The sequence below is a fragment of the Columba livia genome, chromosome 14 (genome assembly GCF_036013475.1).
Source record: "Columba livia isolate bColLiv1 breed racing homer chromosome 14, bColLiv1.pat.W.v2, whole genome shotgun sequence".
In the NCBI taxonomy this organism is placed as follows: Eukaryota; Metazoa; Chordata; class Aves; order Columbiformes; family Columbidae; genus Columba; species Columba livia.
The window spans coordinates 15,970,896-15,994,160 of record NC_088615.1 but is presented as its reverse complement, the minus strand read 5'-3'; the positions used below and the strand labels follow the sequence as shown (position 1 = coordinate 15,994,160).

The window sequence follows — 23,265 nt, the reverse complement described above, 5'->3', positions numbered from 1 at the left end:
GTTCTTGACAGTTTTTAGGTCAAAAGATAGTTTTACTGCTGCAAAAGCCCCATCATAGCCATGAGATATACACAGGTAAGAAAAAAAAATGAAAGGAGATGCTCTAACAGGTGCATGATTTCTTTCTGTCACTGTCATCACTGGATGAATATTCGGGCTGGTACCGTGTCAATAGATTCTCATCATTAGTGTAAATGACCACCTTCTCTGAAAGCACAAGCCAACTTGTTTCATCTTGCAATAGAACTGACTCAGCCTGCTTCTACTCAATTGGAGCCAGTTACAGGAGTGGTAAATCAAATAAATTTGTTTGCTTTTCATCACTTTTCAGAAATTTGAGTTAATTAAATTACTGATTATCAGAATGAAGACAACTCCTAAGGCTGAGGCTTTATATGAGTCATCTTACTTTCAGCCTAGTGTGCCAAAAATCTGTGGGGCCTACACATTGTTCCAACTAGGAAGATAATGGAGTCTGGCACCTTTGATGCCATCTTTTTTTTCTTTATAATTACAGCCCACTATTGTACTTCCCTCAACACAGCAGAAATCAAAAAGGGCAATCTTTGTTTATAGTTCCAAACCACTTCTAATAAGACCTTGAACCAGAAAGCTTTTACTTTTTTTTTTTGGCAGTGAATAGTGGGAGGGTGGGGATGGAAGGTCACACCAAAAAGCTTTGCTCAAGGTATATTTACAGGTTGCTTGATCCAACCTTGGGGCCCTTTTCTGCAGCAGCTCTTCCTGTTGATCTCACATCTCTTCTGTTGATGCGGTACCTCCCAGAAGGCAAGTCTCTCTGCCTCTGATTCCTGGAGGGCTCCACTCCTGGAGTTAGAATCTCCTAATTGGAGCATTTGAATTTGGTTTACTTCAGGGTGAGAGACACACTAGCAGATCTTGGTGAGGGACACACTAGCAGATCTTGGTGTTATATACAACCTTGTATAAAACTGCAGAGTATCAGTTTCCCTCACGCGCAGAATAAAAGCAGCCCAGTTAAGGTTTTTTTGTACATACACAGAACTTCTTGTTATGATCTCTAGCATGTTGTACAGACACTACAGAAAGCAAGACAATAACTTAACCAATATTTCCTAGCTAAGAGAGAACCCAAGCCAACAGTTGCTTGCAAAGAAAAGTAACCCAAGGAGCCATGCATCTAAATTAGCCAAACAGCCTGTTTCATTTCCTAAACGTGCAATTACCCTAGAAGCAATACAGGTGAGAACATCTTAGACATTCCTCTCAAGTGCATAAGTGGCAACTTAAATTCCCTTAGTAACAGATATGTAGGGCAAAAGGCAAAACTCTCCCAACTCCCTCTTCCCCAACACTACCGGCCCCAGGGAAGAAACAGCATCAACAGATTCAGGATGTTTGCTTGGCCAACTAAGGTTTATGACACCTCTGGCATCAAGTGACAGCACTCTTTCTGTGGAGAAAAGAGATATTCATGGTAAAATTGCTTATCTTTCCTTTGATTTGCTTAGTAATATTCTTTTAATAGTTTTCATCAGCTATAACACTGAAGGTAAGAGCTCAGTTCCCCACTGAATAGAGAAACGTAAAGAAAGAAGCAAAGAATTCAAATGCTGAGCAGATCCCCGAGCACTGTCACTACTGCACGACCAAGTCTTCAGTCTAGGTTGACTCACTTCATTGCCAGATTACATCAAATTATGTTGCATACACATCACAAAACCCAGGATCATTGTTACCCCAAAACAGCTTCATTAAATGCAAAATTAATTTTAATGCTTAAATATTCCAAGTGATTCTGATCTGACACCATTGTGTTTTTCCTAACTTTTAAAAATCAGTTCTCTTTCGATTTACATTTATCTTCAGACTCAACTAGTCTCACATTGAAGTTTTAACATAAATCCCAACGGCCAGAAGTTCTCCCTAAGAGATCTGGTTCTCAGTCTTCTAATCCCAGCAACTCCAGTAAAGCTACAAAACAAAATTCAAGTAGTCCCAGTCAGAAGGCTTAATTGAAAGAAGATGAACATGTATTTATTAATAAACACTTGACCAGCTTTCAGTACAATTACTAGAATATTGAGATCTTAAAACACAATACTATTAGGTGCATTTTATGACCATTTTCAGCCTTTTTTTCCTGATCCTTATCTAAAATCAAGTTACTATACTTCAAACAAAAAGAGTATATTTCCTCATACTATACAAGTGAGCACTCTTGGAACTTAGATTGGAAGATCTGTATCTACTGTAGGATAAATTTAATTTCATCATTGGTTCACTAATAGAATTTTCTTTCTAGTTCTTCAAAGAATTAATCCAGTAAATGAGGAAATAAATCTGTTGATCCCACAGATTATCTACCTTAAAGTTTTTATATAATCCATATATCTGTATTCCTTAAATTGTGCATCATTTCTACTTTTTCACATCTTTATGTTAATGGATATTAAACTAGTAAACACTTCAAGGACTAGAATTGGTATTCAGATTTATTTGACTCAATTTTTACTGATCAAAAAAAGCCCTATTTGCAAGGAATCAACACACATAGAAATACAGTTAGTGAACAACAACAAAAAAAAGCAGCTTGACAATGCTGTTCCACTGTGGACAGCAAACCACAAGATTTCACTTCTTACATTTTATTTGGCTTAAGTAGCACAGACTTACTAGGAGTTCACCTGGTCAGTTGCCCCAATGCCTGTACTTAGGGCACTATTACCTGATAACTGTAAGCAGCAGCATTGCTCTGTGCTATAGCTTATGCCAGAACAAGGCTCCATAGCTCTGAAGGGAATTGCCCATGTACTTGACAACTGTGAAGCATGAAGCAGACAAGCCCATTCAGACAGTGGTTCAGCCCGGCTCACTGCAGATCAGCTCACTACCAGCCTCCTGCTCCAAGGCTTCGATAAGATGACCAAGAGCCTGACATGATCCAGGACATAACTTTTTCTGAAAGCTATTTCTCTTTATATGACCAGACACTCCTACTAGATACATAACAGTAAGCCTTAGGAAGTTCTGTATATAACAGGTCACAAAGCTTGATCTGCAAGGACACTCAGGTGATCTGAAGTAGCCAGCCAAAACACACCTTCCAAGTACTCCACAAAGCAAAACGATTCTTGCATGGCTAGTCAATACAAAAGGACTATCTTCATGGGTCATATCCAATCCCCAAAGCTGCCATTGCAACATAAAGAACTCTCATGTATCAAGGCCTTTCAAGAAAGCAAACTAGGAAAAGAAACAATCACCTCATCACTTTAGTTTCATATCTTCTGTTTTATTTTAAGGCTTACTAGTGAGGGCTTTCATGTGTCTGGGGAACTTCATATTTGTTTAAGTTTCCAGTCCTAATGTTTGCTTAAAAGAAACTATTTGTAAACTTACAGCATTGCCATGTCCAATCTCTATTTGTATTTGTTTCTCCAGCATTTTTCCTCCCTCCTGTGTTTATTTCTGTATTGACACATCAAGGGAGGGCCTACTTTTGGCACACGCTCTTGCCAAAACAAATTGTTTTATGCACAAGTTCCTTTCATCAGATCTCCAACATATTAACAACACAGTATATTGCATACAAGCATACATCAGGGTTGAAACAAACTGATGTGGGGAAAAAAAAAAATGGAGCACATGTTGAGGCAAGAAAGATTAAAGAAAAACAGTTCTCTGAATTAAATCCCTCTTAGCAGTGCAGTTGAAACGCTACACCCTAAGTTCTGTTTTGTCCTTAGACAAATTCACCCCCCGATCAAATCATGTTTACAAATATTTTGGGATCAATCCTCTTCTAGAAACAGTCAACAAGAAGTTTAAAGCAGAACTCTCTCTTTTTGGTGGGGGAGGGAGACAAGGGGGCAGGTTGTTAAAAGTTAAAGTTAGAAGAATAAAACTGAAGCAATTGGCTATTACCACTATCTCAAGTTTCCCTGTGAACTGAGAAGTAAAACACACAGCAGCTTAAGCAAATGTGCTTGGGTATATTAGGTAACATTGGTTCAAGTCAAAATCCTCCACAAAGGCCAGGTAAGTATTACATTAACCTTTGTGATTATTTTCCAGATACAGATTTGCAGATGTTATCTAGAGTAAACAACACAATGAGCTTAGCACTTCACATTCAAAATTGAGATCTAATACAGTATATTAGGTAATGTCTGTTGAATGATTTAATTGGTATCTGGCAAAAACATTTTTGAGAAAGGGTAACCGTCAAAAACATCATCTTTCAGATCCTGCTCTGAGATAGCCCATGCTTCCTTTAAAATTCTGTTCATTTTCAACAAGTTCTGTTGTTTCAACAAGTAAAGTTGAAAGGCTTTATGCCAGCTAGATTATTTTGCAGAAGTCACTTGAGAAGGTAGTAATGCAGTGTAGAATAAGCTGATGCTCATTATCAAATCAATGTTGTCACACAAGGTTAACGTATAGTCAAGTAGGTAGGAACTGACCTCCAACATACTTGCTTATGTGTTTCACTATTCCAAAGGCACTAACTGCAAGCTATTAGCCAAGGAATACCAAAGAAGCTATGGAGAAGTAGGCAGTTTGCATACGACAAGTTCACTTGGCAGTCCAAGAAGCTTGTGCATTGACACTTACCTTACATCACCAGTAGTATCCTTTAAGGACAAGAGATCTTGCAGACAAGTCACAGCACACCATAGGATTAGCATTTCATAGTTGTGTGTCAAATACACATAGCATGCCTTTCACTGATATGTGAGGAAACTTCCCAGACATGGTAGCACAAAGAAAGCTTTGTATTGCATTTGTATTGTATTAGTATTTGCATTTGCAGCATTTAAGGCTTCTTAGAAAAATAACCAAAAAGCTTGCTTGCTTTTGGTAAGTGATGAATTTATGGATTATGATTAAGAGATGAGTTAGTGGTGATGTTTGTATGTGAACATGAGCTCTGTTTCCTGTCCTCATATTTACATTAAAACTTGTTGGGTAAAATTTGACCAGCATGGAAGTTGGTTTCAGGCTCTGAATTTTAATTAAAAAAACCCACACACCATAAAACACAAAAACAGAACACACAACCACCACGAAACGAGTGTCATTTCAATGAGATCCTGAAAGCAAAGACAAGTGTAGAGGAGTCAGTTATACAAGTACCTAATTTGAGGTGAATCTGGCTGTAATGGGACTAACCTCTAAGACAAACCACCAAACAGCACTACAAATTCCCTTAGCATCTTCAGAGGAATGTTTGCCTTGATCATTCAAGTGTGTACAGGACTATTTGCTTAGATGTCAAAGGATATCATTAGCATCCCACCACCATCTTTCTTAAAACCAGAACTAATGACTATTAATTTATGAAGGTCAACTGACCATCTTCATGCATTAATTACATTTCAGTCAGTGTTATTTATGAAGCAGCTCTACCTTCAGAAGTCACAGGTGAACAACATAAATGTTTCCAAAGATTACTTGGCAACTTCCCAGTTTTAGACCAAAATAACACCTGAATCATGTTCACACCTGTGTGCCAGGACAGGAGGAAAGCTCAGGTTATCAAGATGAGCAAGATCTAAGGGAAGAGACTAAGCACTGCTCCCTACCATCCATGACTGAACTTTCTCCTTTAAATGAGAAGTCTGCCTCCTTATAAGACAAGGAATGGAGATTATGCACCAGTTTATGTTTAACAGACTATCTGGATAAAATACTCTCATTAAGGAATATGACTGTTCAGAAATATGGCTTCGTTTCAGATCACAGTAACCCTACTAGTTGTAACAAAGCAATTTAGTTCGAATCATTTGGCTGACACATAAGAGTCAGCATATACAGCCACTACCTCACCCTACTCTCCCTCAGTGTTGTGAGTACAGTGTAGATGTGGTGCAAGAAGAGTACAATCCATCTAATGTAAGCCAAGCTTTTGTCATGACTCAGCAGTATTTAAGCCACAAAACTCCTTTATAAATGTATATCCAGTGCAGGAGGAATTGACAGAATTAGGGAAAAAAATTCCAAAGTTTCTGAGCAAGCTTAGAAACTGACTGGTAGAGATGCAGAAAGGTTATGCAGAACAAACGCTATGAAGCAACTAGCCACAAAACAGTTCATATGAAATTCAGGTCTTTCTTTATGCAATGAAATATTTTCCTGAGATGACAAGCAGATCATGTAGTTACATTTTAAAAGCCCACCCATCACCATGTCCAGCCTCACAATAGTCTTACAAGGAAAAAAAAAAAGAGAATGGTCTAGACGAAATCTTGTAATTTTAAAGCCCAAGTGAATTTATGGGTTGTTTAAGTACATGTGATATAGCATTTATATACCTCTTCCCCTCAAATACTTGTAGGCAGCAGCCTTCAACCTCTCTGATCAAGCTTCAGTCTATTCTTTTCCTAAACCCAGAACAACCTTTTATGGCAATGGGTTCCCTGGTCTTCAATACACAGCAAGGGAGAAAAGGGGAAAGATGTGAAGCTGAAGAGATTTGGTGTGGAAGCAGAACATTAAATCAAATCAGTTTTAGTGTTTCCATCCTTTTTCAAGGAAAAAGTTTGCTTCTCCACATAACCAGTTTTCTCAATACAAATCGAATAGGGATAACAGGCAAACTACAGAGAGAACATGAAACACACCAAGTTAAAATAAATAGAGGGCAGATGTAGTGCTATCGCATCTTTAAAAGAGAATGTTAGCATATTTCACTTAAGTTCTACAAGTATTGGTGGTTCACTTATTAGTCCTAACATAAAGAGAAAATTTTCCTTTTAACTCGCAAAAGAATAAGGACAGTGTAGTAATCATTAATCATAATGGTGCCATATGTTATATCAATAATGCCAATTTCATAATATCCGGTGGAAACGTGTCCTCTTTCTTTTGCTTATTTCTGAATTATCAGCTGTTTCTTACAATGTATTCTTACAGTGTTCAAGTTACTGACTCTTAATAACATGACAAGATTGTAGCTGAATATCATAGCAGTAAGTCTTCATAAATTTAACTGATATTAACCTCTTTCTTAGAGAATTCCTCCAGCTGTCATGATACTGAACATCCCCTGTTCTGACAGCTTTGTGTAGTGGCAGAGAGCCCAATCATTTTCAGGGCTGGTAGGTTACATACTAGCAGGATTTTAAACTTGTTGTACAGATAATAACAGATTAAAAGAGATTGTAGTTCTTTCACAGGGTTTAATATTTGCAAGAGAACTGTAGGTATCTACTGTGTAGGCTGGAACAGAGGAACTGGGCAAAAAAAGAGACGACTTAGAGGGGCTATTTTATCCTTTAATGTTTGCTGAACAACCTGCCCATAAAGTTCTGGCGATGCTAGCAAAACTTCCAACTCAAAGACAGCTATAATACACAGAATTATTTCTGCATCCATTCACCTGTTTGTAAATACTTTCTCCACACACAAATCTGCTCTTGACACATGGAATATAAAATAAAAATCTTGCTGTGAACTAACATGATTACAAGATGCCAATTTTTTTTGTTGGTATTTTTAAAGTAACTGCATTGTGGTACACACAATGTTTTGGACACTTTGGTGCATCCAGTTTGGAAGATAAATTGAATTTATTATGAATTCTTAGCACAGCTTGAGTGAAAGATCTGTGATGATGTTAATGCAATTCATGCTATCCTCTTCTATCATCTTATCCTCATTCTAGGCTACCTCTGCAGGCTCTATATTGTTCCTTACAATCTCTGCTTTTATCACTGTCCTGCCCATAAGCACAGCATTAATTTTGCTTATGGTCAAGGCTACGGTCTCATGAAACATAACTACTAGTATGTACAAACTCTGATGAAAGGATCATTCCACAGATACACAAAGGCAAATGGCTCTGGACCCCCCACTGACAGTAAAGAGAACTTGAAGGAAGGTAAAGCAGGGAGCTGGCAGACCTAATTACACTTTCATAAGATGGATAAGATCTTACAAATTCATAAGCACTGGAACACTTCTGTATTATGTACTCAAGACCCCAGTCACACTTGCTATGATGAAAGAGTCTGTGAAACAAAACAAAACAGAAAAAGAACAAACCTACCCAGGTCTCCAGAGGATCAAGAGACATCTGCCAGTCAAGTGCAGCTCTGGCATTGAATAAAAGATTTTGATCTTGCCCAATTTTGATTAAGCAAGATAAAGCTTCAAAAGCAGCAGCACTGCTACCTACCAGGCCTTGTCCCAAAACAAAGTTCAGATGCACAGGAGACCTTTTGTCTCCAGACTGGCTTTTGCCTACAAGAATTGTTCCAGTCCCATGGGAGTTGATCACAAAGAGTGATCAGAAAGCAAGGATACACTCTGAATAGAATAAAAATACAACTTGCCAGAAATACTAAACATCTTTCAAAAAAATCACAGGTCCTTTAACATCTTGATTTGGGGAACTAGTAAATAAAGCTTGTTAAGGACAACAGCAGCACAATCCCTGAGTTGTTAATTCTTATGCCATTTTCCTTGAATTTAACATCAATAAAAAGAGATCCAGCTGTGAAAACTTACATAGAAGCACAGAATTGCAGGGCACACATGGGAAATTTTGTAATGCAACACCACAAGTTACTTGAGCAATATGAATGCAACACAAGTTTCCCTTTAAAAATACAGCTACTCATTTGGCATCCCATACAAATATACCAGATGAGCAGTGATAAGCAAGGTAAGTGCTAGGAATATTGCCTCCATGTTTTTCTCCTCTAACCTTTTCTCCATGATCGCACATGCTTGTGAGTCAGTTACAAAAACAGCTGACATGAACATTTTTATTTGGTTCAGGATGTGGTAAGCTACTTGATTAGTTATTACACCTTAATTTTGCAAGGCCAGCTTTTCAGTAACTCAGCAGCACACTACCAAGTATTGCTTTCAGAACCTGGAACAGGTAATTTTTGCCAGAGGATAGTAATATGACTTCACTGCTGGAAGAAAAGCTTTCATTATTTAAGTTACTGGCAGAATTCCATATAAGAGAATGCAGAAGATAAGCTTTCCATAGAATTTTCCATTCAGGCACATACCCATATCTTTACCTGTCTTTGTCTTAGAAATTGCAGTTTCTCTATGATTCACCTTTCAGCTCTTATAGTTAGTATAGCTTGAAAAAATCCACCCCATTAAAGACTTAGATAATTGAAAGCCCCTAGGTGAACAGAGTTCAGCCCTTTACGATACATACCAGATCTGTATCAGACTCAGCAAATGACACTGGAAATAACTTTCAAGAATAGACTTTCTAGTTAAAAAAAACCCTCAGGACTGTTGTATCCCTAGATGACACACTTAATTCTAGAATGAAAATTCACATGCACTGGGACATCTACATGGCACAGAAAGAGCTATGCGGAAATAACAGCTTAAGGGTCATTGGACACTATTTGACTACCCTCGATGGCAGTACAAGGCCCAGCCTAGGCAATAATCTTGTGATTTAGCTATATTTGCTCTAGTCCAAGAAATTAAGCTACTCCTGTCCTGGCACAGACAGCACTACAAAAAGCTGAGCCAATGGAATAACTTTGGGAGTTTTAAGATGAGCTCCATGCAAGTTGCTATGAAGTGCCAAGGATTTTTAAGAACTCTTTAAAGTTGTGTTTTAATCTCAGAATAAAGAAGATAATCAACACTTGAAAAGTTTATTCTAGTAACAAAACAAAGTGGCTGAGTCTAGATGCTCACTAGCCAAGGTCTGACATAGATACCCTGGCAAACCATTCACCATTATATCAGTTTAACATTTTTCTCCTGTTGAAGTTACTGCCAGAGTGAAGTCAAATGCCAGCGTCAATACTTATGCCAAAAATTGTACATACTAAGGCTTTTGGTAGCATACAAGCCCAACTGGAGTGGCCTTCACAGTTTATCCCCTACTAGTACAATTTTGGCGTTCACAAATGCCCTCCTTAGCATCCCTCTAGAACTGGGGTATCAAAGTCACTTTCACCTACTTCTACATTTATAGTCTTGAAATACCATTTGGCCCTTTGAAGGCCACTAAGAGGCTGATGTGGCCCCAGAGAAAGTGAGTTTGACACCCCTGCAAAGAAACACATCAAGTAACTCCAATATATACAAACAATTTCAACACAAGTTCATTATTTCCTTTTACTTCACTTAACCCATTACATCAGGGAAAATTCCAAGCCATCAGTATCTACAATATGGATTCAATATAGGCACAGACAGTGTTGTAGCTTCAAGCAGCATCACCCCTAGAGAGCTCACCACATACCTTGAAATCTAAATCCAGACACAGTTAACCAAGGCATAAAAACCTCATAATACGTTTCAAGCCCAACAATTTCTATAAACACATGCTGCAGCAGTGATGTCATTACTACAGCTGTCCAGAACAGAAATATAAATGTAGCCTTCAGAAATGACCAGATGACACCATAAAACTAAAAAAACCCCAACTAATTCCAAGCAATAAAAGCTCACAAATGTAAAACAATTATTTTTATCCAAGTGCTAAATCTTTGGTTTTCAAATCCTAAGTGCAGCTGCTTTCTTTAGCTAAATTCATGTGGCATTTCATTACTTTACCTTGATCATTCAGAACACTATTTTATGTTTGCTAACAATTTTCCACTCCAGAGCATTCAGAATGGTGCATATACAGCTCAGGCCCACCATCCCACTACTTCAGAAGACAGGATGTTTGAAGATTTGAGTAAGTCTACCTCTCGCCACAAAATCTCACTGTCCAAGGCAAAACAGAAGAGTTACATGAAAGCAGTACCTTTCCATGGTTAAAATCAGCATCTAGATAGCTATTACCATTAACCACTGACATTGAAACTCACGGTCCACTGAGAGCCATTAAGAGAAAAGGAATCATTGTATTTCCTTTTGATACTACTCCCAGACAGAGGGGTTAGGAAATTTTAACAAAGCCTAAAAGATTAATTACTGGTCAATACTACAAATGGGAAGCTGCTTGGTGTTTCTATTACATTAAGGTTAACTTTTACTAGTCTTCCTCTTCAACTTCATCACAGATGTTCTTACTACTTCAGTAAGAACTGAAATTAGAAATGTATTTTTGCAATGAAAACAGCAACATCTAAAGCAAGTGATACGAAAAATAGTTGATGTAATGGTGTCTTTCCTGTCCACTACAGAAAATTCAAACACTGCATGATGTTCTATATTAATCTGATTCAGTGTATAACATTTAATAACCCACTATACACACTGTGTCCATTTGCCAATAAGAACAAGGGGTTAGATTTGAAAAACACAAATTTGTGCAAGTATTTGCATTTATTTTCTAGCAGTTTTGGTGGCCAATATAATCAAACCAGACCAAATGCTTAACATGAAAAGCTTCAATTATTCCCTTCTTGGAATGTACATATCAAAAATTTCCCCAAATTAGTAAGCAATAACTACAGCAGAAGTGCCTAAAAGCTCTATTCATTTTCCAAGGTATTTTTCAACTGGCAAGAGAAGTTACCACAACCTTTTCAGTGTAATAACAGCACACTGCGTGCACATCAATGCTGGCACAGGCAAACAAAATCTATAATCTTGCTATGGTTTCGACAACACAGACAGTAAATGGCTAAACCCTGTCAGGACTCCAAAGGTTCCATCCAAGTACAATAAGAAACACTCAGCAATTTTTCCTGTTCGAAACCTTAACATTTTGAAGATTTAGGTTGACAGTTCTAGATTCGGGGAAATAAAGTCTGCTCTTCATGTGCCACTTCAGTGGCAACTATGTGTCCTCTCCACACTTGTAAATCTTAGTTGCAGAAGTCTCCTGCTTCACTGCAGAAACTTTAATGAAGTTTCTAATAAATGCAGCATTCTATAACACAAGTTTAACCAAGGACAGGAGAATTTTCCTCTTGCAGTTGATAGGTAAACTCATCTGTCTCTAACAGGAATCTTAGAGCCAAAATATTTATATTAAAAATAGACTTAATTACCCACCTAAAAAAATATCAAGCCTTCTAGGGCAAAGTAAGTGGAAGTCCATCAGTAAACAGTGTATTCATGCACTCTTGGAAGTTAACTATTTCAGGACATTTTTGTTTATTTGCTCTCATCATACTAAAACTGAGTTTTTCTCCACCTAAGCTTATATCCCATACATTTTCAACAAACCCAAAGAAAAACAATATTACATTGCAACTTCTAGAGGAACAAGTCAAAGGGTCTTCAGCACAAACACATACTGGAGAGTTATCTTTTCTCAATGCTGCGTCTTAGAGAGAAATACAGAAGGGCAACAGTTTTGCTTTTCACTGGAAACAAGTTACATTTCATATTCTTTAGGAAAGGTCTATGAATTAGTGAAATTAGCTCATCTACCACTATTTGACAAAAGCTACAAGGCAGATTACTAAAGGCAACGTTTTCCAGATGAAACAGTCCTCTAATTAGGCATAAAGAGTACTTTTCCTCCTTTTTCAGATGAGAATGCTGTGAGGCAACACAATAGAAATGGCACCATCTGCTAATAATCCAGTTAGAGAATTTCCAAGCAACAGCTAAAAAAACTAGCTGTTACTGATTTATTTTTCTAAACATATTTTTCAATTATACCACATGGAGGTCCACATGCTTTCCAATTACATTCTAGTTGGAAACTACAACAATTCATGAGATCAAGGAGAAATCACATCATGTAGTAATACAAAACATGAGCTTCTCCCAGTTATATTTTTGTCTCCAGTTGTGACAGAAAACAAGTGGCTTTACCACTTTCTGTCATATTCCCCCATGATGTGAGATAGTCAGACATATTGGAGATAATTTTTTGCAGAAAATTCTAAGGAATTATCTAGGATACACCCTCTCTTAACACTTGGTTTGCGGTCAAAATAATTATCAGATGCTCAAAGACAATGCTAACTTGACTACTGTGACCAAGTGTTGTATTCAGGAAGAAATTCCTGCTTATTGTCCACAATTACTTGAACAGAGATGGGAACTTGGCTGACATGGTTCAGGTGGGTCAAGTGTTTATTAATGCCAAACAGCTCATTGGCTCTTGGCCTCTTGCTGAAGATAGCCAAGTTCAAGATAACCAAAACAAGAATCGTTAACATTTGAATATGTCCCCAGAAAAACTTCTTGGAAAAGTTTTATCCTCCTTACAGGAGATGCACAAACTAAATTACTTGCTCAAAGCCTCACAACAAGTATATGGATTAATAACATACAGAATTAAATGCACATCCTGAAGTATTAAAGCACCCTGCTTCTAATACCACAGAAAGCCATTCTGTTATATGAACAGAAACGGCCAAAGGATTCATATGGCCACACATGACACTGAACACAGAACCACAGCATTAAAATTGCCTAAGGATTAGAAGCAACTTATGTTGACAAGACCTTTACTCAACCTAGATGTTTTATTTCTCATTCTGCCCGTATATCTTTACACATGTTGCAAGACAGATGTGAAAAGAACCCCACCACTGACCTCTGCAGGCAGAACCCAACTTCAGTAGGAAACAGCTGAAAACACAGTGTGAACATTTATTAATAGCTTCCTGAAATCAAATGATCAGTCTGTCCTTCAGCAAGTACACTATTCTTTGTTGCTAAAGGATGACACACTGATAGCAAGGAAAAGGGATCATCACCTCAGTTTGACACCTCTCTCTCATCATGTGATTAGCTCTTTTAACAACGAATTCTTTTAAGCATACACATCCGATTTGATCAAATACGATGTGCTTCTTTGTATTCCTGGTACATGATAATCCATGAAGATAAGTTTCATCTACATCTAAAGAAAAGATAAGCATAGGCCAATTCTTTCTGCTTAACTTGCATCCTTAGTCATCCAATGCTGCATTTCTAGAAAATAAGCATTCTTGAGGTTATTCTGCTACACACTGGAAACTGTCATTCAGAGGGTGAAGTTTCTCAGAAATGTGAGACTGACTTCAGAGAACTTGTGAACATGCCATATCATGCATTCATTTCTAATTTAAATGGATAGCCTTAATTACCTGCTGTAGCTAACTTTTAACACTGTCCTTTTCTAATTCCATGTTCTGGTGGATCAAGCAGCAAACAAAAACAAACTGGAGAAAATTCTCGTATGAAATTAACTGTACAAATGAGAAGTGGTTTCTATAGTGGGCATCTACATAAAATCCAGCTTGCATACTCACAATGGCAGAACTCCTGTGAAAGCTAATGCCCTCCTATTTGAATATGTCATTAACAAATCCTTGATAAACACCAGTGCTCTATTAAGTTCCTTCATGGAAGAAACCTCTTCTGGTCAAAAATGTTAAGGCTGAACACAAACCAGGCTAAGCAGACTTAGTCACTGCATTTGGAGATGCTTAGAACAGAACAGATGGTCAAAGAAATCAGCCCAACCCGCTGCAGATGAACCCTGTGTGGATGAGAAGGTTGGGACATCCATGCAAAGATCCCGAATCCTCACAGAATTCTAACCTAGTCACTGTTAGATACATAGGAGATACACTGAATGTTAGAGATAATTTTGCATTTGAAGCAGGCTATATGGATTGAGTGATTGACTACTACTGTCAGCCTTATGCCATCTGCATTCAGTTCTTCATTGTTCCTGTGGCCTATTAAAATAAAACAGAAACCAACCAAAAATAAAAACCCCTTTTCAGAAATGTGTCTGTAATGATATCACTCATTATTACACTATAGTTAGCAGAACAGTGAAAGCTTGCAGTCCCAATGCAGGAGATGTGGGCAGCAGGGGGTCCCTATGGGGAGATGCCCCCCCCATGCACCCTGAGAAGAGCTGCGCTGCCGTGCACCTGAAAGCTGAGACTGTTAGACGCCAGTTTAAAACCTATTGACAGAAATTAGTTCCGTTTTAGTTACATTTGCTGTGTAAAAGGCACAGGACCAGAAATGAACTTGCATGTCAAGGCCAAGCATTCATTAAACCCTTGACAACACTAGGGAAAATATATTTTAGTGCTGTACACTATGGAGGAACACCATGACACACTTCCTCCACTACAAATTTAACACCTGTATTCCTCTTAATGTTTTACCTAGATTTTTTCACTCTGAAACCTGTTGCATTTGAAAAAGCCAAGCAGAGCATCATTCAGATTATGCTTGCCTTATTTGCTTCACAATTTAACTTGTTTTTTCATAGCAACTGTATTCCCATTCCTCACTTGAGTATGCACTATGCCAAGATATGAGGTCACAGTGAGGTTTTAAAAAAATAAAAAAAAAAAAAAAAAAAAAATCAAGAAATATCTGCATGATAAGACACTGAGATCACATTTGATTGACAGCTATCACTTCTGTTTGTAGCATGCAGTTCAAAGGAAAGATATCTTCCTGAGCCATTTAATTCTGGTTTTATTCAGCTTACTTGCTGAGACAATGAAATGGTATGATAGCACAATATTTTAATGCAATCTATTTATTCAGTACATGATAAGCAAATGTGATCACCTATCACAGAATATCTAAAACTCATTTCAGGCTTTAACCTCTATTTTCCATAACTAAACTATAAAAGGAAAAGCAGAGCACACACAAATGTCTGACAAAGACATAACAAAAATGAAAAAGGCAACTCCCCACACACACCACCAGAAAGCTACTGGATATTTAATAGAGATTCTTCGGCCATGCTTGCACATTTAATATTGAGAAATGAGTTATTTGATCAAAAGATGAAATTCCACAGGTTTTCCTTTAACATTAGTTACTAGAGCCATATCACTTTCTGTAGAATAGACAATCAATTACAGACCCCAAAGACAGCTAAGCTGTTGCTTCAGGTGGTCACTGTTTCTCTGTTCACAGGGAAACACACACATTTCACTGGCCATTGTGAAATCATTGTCTGTAAACTCATCCCCAAGTAAACCCTTCAACTAGCTTGGCTTACATATCCTAGCTTTCTTTTGGAATCCTCAGTTTTACAGTACTTGAAAATTTGAAGGTTCATTACCCACATTTAGTACTTACATTCAACCAACTACTGTACTCCAATCTGGAGTGGACATAGACTGTCAATATAAACTGACCCCTAATACTTTGGTACTTGTATAAATATAAATACCACATAGGGCTCCAGTAAAAATTTCAGAAGAGACAGCTTTAGCATGTGCATATAGCTACACTTCCCTTTGTAACTGTAGTTATCCATTAACCTTCTGGTAACACAGTGTTTGAGGAAAAAAACCATAAAAGCTATTCAAAATATTATTAACAACTTGGTTTGCCAACACAAGCTTTATGTTCATTGTAAACACAGTATTTCCCAGCTTATTAAAGTTATACCAGACCTATATATGCATTCTGGTCATTGCAAATCATATCCCAAGTGCCTACAAACTAAAGTATATTTTGATTTTTCTTCAATAGCTGTCTGTTGATACCTGTGTTAAAGCAACAGAAGCTTCCGCACCTAAAAACACTCAATGTAGCAAGTTAAGCATGGTAATTTAAATACAAATTTAAATTTAAGCATGGTAATTTAAATTCAAATTCCACTCTCATTCTCCAATGAAACCAATTGTTGATAACCTGAATGCCTTTCACTGACAAGTCTGCTGTATTAAGTATGTTTCAGATTGCTCTCCTCAACAGTTCTAACCCCAAGAAAAACAAAAATGTTTCTAATGTACTCAAGTCCTGCAGCTACAATGGCTGCTTTCCACCTTGTACTTTTTAAACTTGCTTCACTCACCTGTAATTCCAGAAGCAAGACGACTAGACGCAAAGGCAAATGAAGAGGAAGCTTTAAGGGCTAATATGAGTGCTGTGCTGCAGATTAGTTACACATAATGGGAGGGAGGAGGGGAAAAAAATCATAATATGACAAATTATCTATTAGCCAAGATACACCGGGATCTGAATGACTGTACTTAAGGCTGGGATCCTCAGGACTCCTGAGGAAAGGCAGGTGCTCAACATGTAACTACTACAAACACTTCACTTGTTTGAAGATGCCAGCCAAAGAGATTAAACCTAATGTGCTCCAATTCATTTTAATTCATATTCTCTTGGAAGGACTATTAATTACATAAACTTTTGCCAGTCTTCCGCCTAAAAATAAAGCACATTTGATTCTATTCCCTTGAGGGAAAAGTAGGAATAAAGTAATTCTATCATTACAAAGGTATATGAGGAGTCAGCATAAGTGATCTCAAAACCTGTGGTAAACAATCAACTCAGTGGATGAGTCCTCCTACTCCCATCACATTTAAAGTTCGCCTGAGGAAAAGCCTTAACTGGGACTTACATTCTCTAACTGGGAAGCAGCTGCCAAAGCAGTTTGTGCTAGAAATTAAAAAGGTAAAAAAAAAAAAAACCCAAAGTACCTAGTAAGTGATCCAAGATGAAGGAAGCTCTTAAATTTAAAGTAGGACCTGATTATTACTTACAACTTATGTAATTTATGTTATTCTTCTAGTTGGTAGCATACTGTACTTGTGTAACATGACAGGACAGAAGTGGGAATAATACATAGACCTCAACTTTGTGAAAGACATACAGTGAAAGTGTAGCTGGTTCTACAGACCCATCATTTTCTCTCACTACAGAAAATAAAGCAATGGCCAGAGTAACCACACTGCCTTTTTCATAACCCCTCTGCAGGTAAAGCCATGCCTATCAGGAAAATCAAAACCAGCAATTACCTATCTTTATACTTTATCATAGTATCTAAAATCTGCGCTTCACACTTGCAGAAAGACAGTGACATCCAGTGGCTCACTATTTAGTTGGTGGTGCATTTTCAGAAATATTTCCTAAGTCCTATGACTCATCTAAATAGGATCACTTAAACTAAAGTCAGATCCCAGCTGCTCAAATCAGCACACAATTTAAAACAGATCCTGAGACACTACAAAGACATTCTGCAGACCACAGAAAAAAAAATAAGCTTATTGCAATCTTAATATTATTATTCTTTGATATGATCAGTGTGGAAAAATATCTGTTAACTCTTAAAGAACACTTGACCTCACACGTCTATGTCCTTACTGCTACAGTCAAGAATAAATGGTTCTTTAATGAGCCTAAAATGAACATAAAAGCATCTGCTACGTTGTAAATCAAGTTTTATATGTGTATATATTAAAGGAATAATACATTTGTAAATATAATAATATATGTTTGTAAAGGAAAAGACTAAACCAAAAGCTTTTCACTATGCTACTTAATTATACTCAAAAAAAGATAACTTCAGTGCTTTATTTTGACAATCTGAGAAAACATGTAATATCTCCGTCACAGGACTGTTACTGTGTTTTGTAGCATTCACTGAGGTCACAAAAAAAGTTTAACAAGTTTCTTCAAACTAAAGTATTTTATAGACCTGATACTACCCAAGATGAAAATAAAAGAAAAGCGTTAAGAAAATACAGCAAAAGTAACAAAAACTCAAGGAAATAATGTTGAAACCAACCTCTTCATAGTAATATTTCCCGGCTTACACAACATGCACTATCACAATAACGAGAACTCAGGTAAAACACTAAGTTTTCTATTGTATTCATGTTTAACTTCTCTGTCACCTTACTCTTCACCAGTGAGAATCTTTCAAGTGGAACTACTAACCCCCTTCACACTGAACTAACAAGCAGAAAACAGCGCTCCAACACTTTGTGTTAAGCAATTATGTCTTAAGTCATAGTATAATACAGCAGATTCAGTTCACCAAAAATTGACCATAAGTGCTGAATGAAGTAACCATTTGGTTGCTTTCCTAGTTAACCCCTAGAATAAACTCCATGTAGATTGAGTAAGAAGTGTCTCAGTGCCCAGAACTACTTGCATTTTGACTGTAACTGAAAAAAGCATTTACGTGTCACTGCTGTTGAGATATTCCATGGCAACTTGCCCAAATGCACACCAGCATTCTCTAGTAAATGTTGCCCAAGGTAAGACTTTGTAAAGGCTAATACATCACTTCACATTCAGATTAAACTGTTCTGTATTTTGAGATACCGAATGAAAATTTAACAACGAAATAAAAGTCAATTGTGTTTAGAACTTCAAAATTAAAACTAGGATGTAAGCTGTTGATCTGCCAGTACAGCTATTAATTAAAATAACTATGCAGCAAATTAAGTTGGGACTAAAAGCATCGCACTATTTTCCCAGGCTACGCAAATCCGCAAAGAACATATTCAAGTGATTAGACCCTTCGCTTTCATCTTTCCAAATTTACCCATTTTACAAAGTACGGTTCACTTAATTACTTTTATTTTTCCTTTTGTTTTCAAAAGTAAGTATAAGGGTGGGGGTTTTTTTGTTTGTTTGTTTTAAACAAACCTTTTCCAGAAGCTTTATTTCAGTCCTGGAATGAAACTATTGAGTTGCTGTGGCTGATGATACACTTGTGAACTGGTAGGCAAACAGGCAGCTGAAAATAGGAAAAAAAAAACAGTGTATGAAGTAGCCCAAAAAAACCTAAACCCAATAGACTTCTAGACTGCTGATTCTCTGTATGAGCAAACAAATAGCAAACACTGTTACCCTGGTTAACTTTTAAAACATTAATTTCTGGTTTATGCGGTCTCATCATGTTTATGCATCTCTACAATCAGAACAGAACCACTTAGCGCCAAACAGCATCATATAACCTTTCTCAAAAGAAAAAAGCACTTTTCAGGTTTTCCTAAAAAAGTTTTCTAGCTCACCTTTTAAAATGACATAGATGACCAGTGATTAGCATTAAAAGTAAAAACATAAATATTTACTCTGACAAAGTAGAAAAACTAATTAAAAGCACTCTCAAAAATTGAAGCTCTAGACCTGAAACAAAACAGAAAACCCTACAGCTCAATTTGTGACTCTTTATATTACAACCTAGGATAAATACACTTCACTAGGCTTAAAAAAAAGAGAATAACGCCTCCCAGTCCTCACCCCAACCACATACTCTACAATTTAAACTTTTAGTTAGCTATAAAACAATAAACATCAATCAATGAAAACAAGACTATATTGCATACATGCCCATGTGAGGCTGCTACAAACTATCCACATGTTACATCACCTACAGCATTAGCTTTATACACAACATAGGATTATGTTCATGGCTTAATTCAAACCCTTTAAGAACAATCTCAGCTTGAACACTTCACAATATTAAGCAATATCAGGCCTTAAAAGTGAAAACTATTCCCCAAGCAAAATGTTTATGCATCAAAATACAGCTCTTAAAACTCACCATACTTCAGTTTAGTTTCTGTTCTTCTTTATTGGGTTACAACTATATAACCACTAATCAATACTTCCACAGTAGAATAAAGCCTATAACCTAAACAAATACCACACATTAATACTAATAAATTCTAAAATAAACTCCTTCAGCCACAACAAAACACTTACACTACCAAACCTCCAAAAAAAAAAATGAAGATGTTTCATAGCAGGCCTGAAATGAGGTCCAGGTGAAAGCTAAATTGGCTTTGATGATGCAAAAGCTAATGACCTCCAGCTGCAACACTGATTAAACGTTTTACTCCGTTTGATTAGAAATACACAGTAACAGCACCAAAATGATTGTCCAGAATGTAGCTGATGATCTGTACAAAATTAAATTTAATCAAAAGTAAAGATAATTACCCTATCCAACTTTATACTGAAAAAAAAAAGCAGAAAATTAATTTGAAATGCACCTTTTATCAAAATGAAGCTACACTGCCTCATTAAGTAACATTTTCTCGCTGATGTTCAACAGCTATTACCTACTTCTTTTAATACGTGTGTCTGGTCATGAGAAAGAAAACTTCTACAGGGTCAGTGAGGGGCTGTGGGCCCCACTGCAGGGGCAGCTGGGGAGAGGCCGTGGAGTGAGATCAATTAATGAATTAATGAGTTATAATAAGTAGTTTTGGAGAATAGTAAGATGTTTGCCTTAGTTATTGGTTGTACAATTAGTTTTAATTATGATGTCTATACATACATTTCTATATAACAAAATGTGGCTTAAAATGCTCATTTAATGCTGTTTTCAAAATGCTTTCCTCTTGAAGAGGAGAGTAGCTGCGTGTTAGTGGAATAGATTGAATGAGAACTGGTGTCAACTAATTAAACTCGTGTGGAGAAGAGCAGTGGGGGCTCTGAAGCACCATTAAATTGCAGATTGATTGATAATGGATATCTGAATTTATACTGAAGATGAACTTAAAGGGACTTTTCTACCTACTGACTAAAGAAAGAAAAGTTAAAATGAATTTGAGTTACAATACACTCCAGGTTTTATTACAAGTTGATTTATTAAACTTGTTATGAAATTCACTGATCTCTAGAGTTACCCCAGGTATAAACAAACAAAAAAAAACTCCTGAAGTTAATATAATAAAAATTATATCATTATCTTGTTGTTTATAACAAAATCTTGCAATTGGGACTTTAATGATGGATATTTGGAAAACTTGAAAGATGCATCCAGTTTGGCCTGATATTAAAAAAGAAAAAAAGGATGCAAATCTGGAAAAGGGAAAGTGTAGTCTGCAAGATGCTTGTTGAGTCATAATGTAAATTTCTATCATAGCTTGGCTCTGAATTTACATACTGAAGTATGTATATTTTTATAATTAGACCCCTCAATTACAGAAATCCAGGAAGCTTATTGTGGGGCTCCTAACCCATTCAGGCAAGCAGTAAAAAATGTAACAAAACTAAATAAAAGTAACAGAAAGTTTTCAAGTAACTGACAGTTTTTATTTGAAAGAGACTCTCGCACCTACTTGATAGATTTGCCATGTCATCATGTTTAGCCACAGAAGGCTGGTTAAGGTCAGGTTGGTGAGAGAAATACCAAATGCATCTTTGATTAGCTCAGGTGACTGAGAGTGAGATGAAGTGATTTGCATGAGGTCAGTCACTAATAGTTTAGAGAGGATTAGGAACAGTATGTTACTGGCTCTCAATCTGTTGCTGTAATTACTGAGATACTAAAGTTCCTTGCAAAAGAGCTTCGGTATTAGTACTGCTGTTCTTGGAATTCACAGTAATAAATTAAAACATATAGACTCGTGAATTCTATTTAATGGAAGGTGGAAGGTCTCATCTCAAAAAAAAAAAAAAAAAAATCAATCTTTGCCGACTGAAAAATGTGAAAAGGGTTAAATCTGGGCTTTTATAAAGTTGCACTGAAGAAGCATGGCTTTAAATCATGCAAAATTAAGTGTTCTTAAAAAAATGAAGAGCGAGAACATGAAAACAAAACAACAAATAAACTAATCTTGTGATGCTCCAAAAACTTTTACTATAATGAACCCCAGATGTTGTGCCAATATGACTTTCACTGCTAGTGATCAGTTGCTTCTCAATAGCATTTTGGACCTTACATACAAAGAGTAAAACATTTGTCAGCTGCTATGTTACACTGAGCAATTAGCAGGGAAAAGCCAAGAGGGCTTTTTAATACCATTTTTTAATGTACAGAATGGCAACAAGCCTCCTCTTCAAGGGGAAAAACAAACAAACAAAAAACCCCAACCAACAACAAAACCAACACATCTACTTGCAGGACAAAATTATTTGTCTCCACAAAGCCCAATTTACTACAAACTATGGACTTAATGGTCTTGTCATTCTATGCTCTTCTACAACCTCATAAAGTAAAATCTAGCTTCAAATCTAAGTACAACTCAAGGAATCCTGGTATATAGTGAAATTGTAAATATTGGTATTATGTAACTTAAATATTTTGGAACACTGGTGAATAATCTTGAAGCGTTCTGACAACATGGCTACTCCACTTGACAAATCTGTATTATAAATAATTTATTAGCAACCGATGTGTATACTTTACATTCACAAGAAGCAGAAGTGATCTGTAAATGAGTATCCTAGTTAGTGCCAAATTCAGATAACAGTTCTGAAAATAATGGCATGTTTTAAATAATGATTTGGTTACTTTGTATCTAAACTCTTTGCTCTGTTATAAAGACATAAACAGAAATTCTAAGCTGAGGAAATTATTATGGAGTTTGCTAACATATTTCAGGCATTAAACATCGGCTGTTACACGTGACCATGGAACCGAAGGTGGGGGAAACAGCAGCTATTTTAACTGTTCTATGATTTAGTGTGCTACGGCAGATAATTACCTGCTGGAATAATCATAATACTTAGAATTTACAATGTGCTTTCTATTTTTCCAAGACACACTCAACTGTCAGAAGAATTATATGGATTTGTTAATTAAATCACTATTATTCTTTTAAATAAGGGGGTTTAGCTGTGGGTATTTGGAGTGGTTAATCACACAGTAAATGCGGCAGAATCAGAATGGGATTGCCTTGTTTCCTGTCCTTGTTT

At 36.7% G+C, this 23,265-nt stretch overlaps 1 protein-coding gene across 2 annotated transcripts in view; it reads right to left on the bottom strand.

Annotated features, from left to right (window-relative positions):
- SLIT3 (slit guidance ligand 3) overlaps window positions 1-19,279 on the bottom strand; it is a 535,141-nt gene extending 515,862 nt beyond the window's left edge. The window contains exon 1 of one of the 2 annotated variants that reach the window (XM_065030140.1): window positions 19,261-19,279. The gene's annotated coding sequence lies outside the window, so the exon portion shown is untranslated. Of the gene's footprint in view, window positions 1-16,669; window positions 16,686-19,260 lie in introns of those variants that run through there. The other variant, XM_065030141.1, reaches the window with a different exon arrangement.
- Between the last annotated feature and the right edge of the window lie 3,986 nt (window positions 19,280-23,265).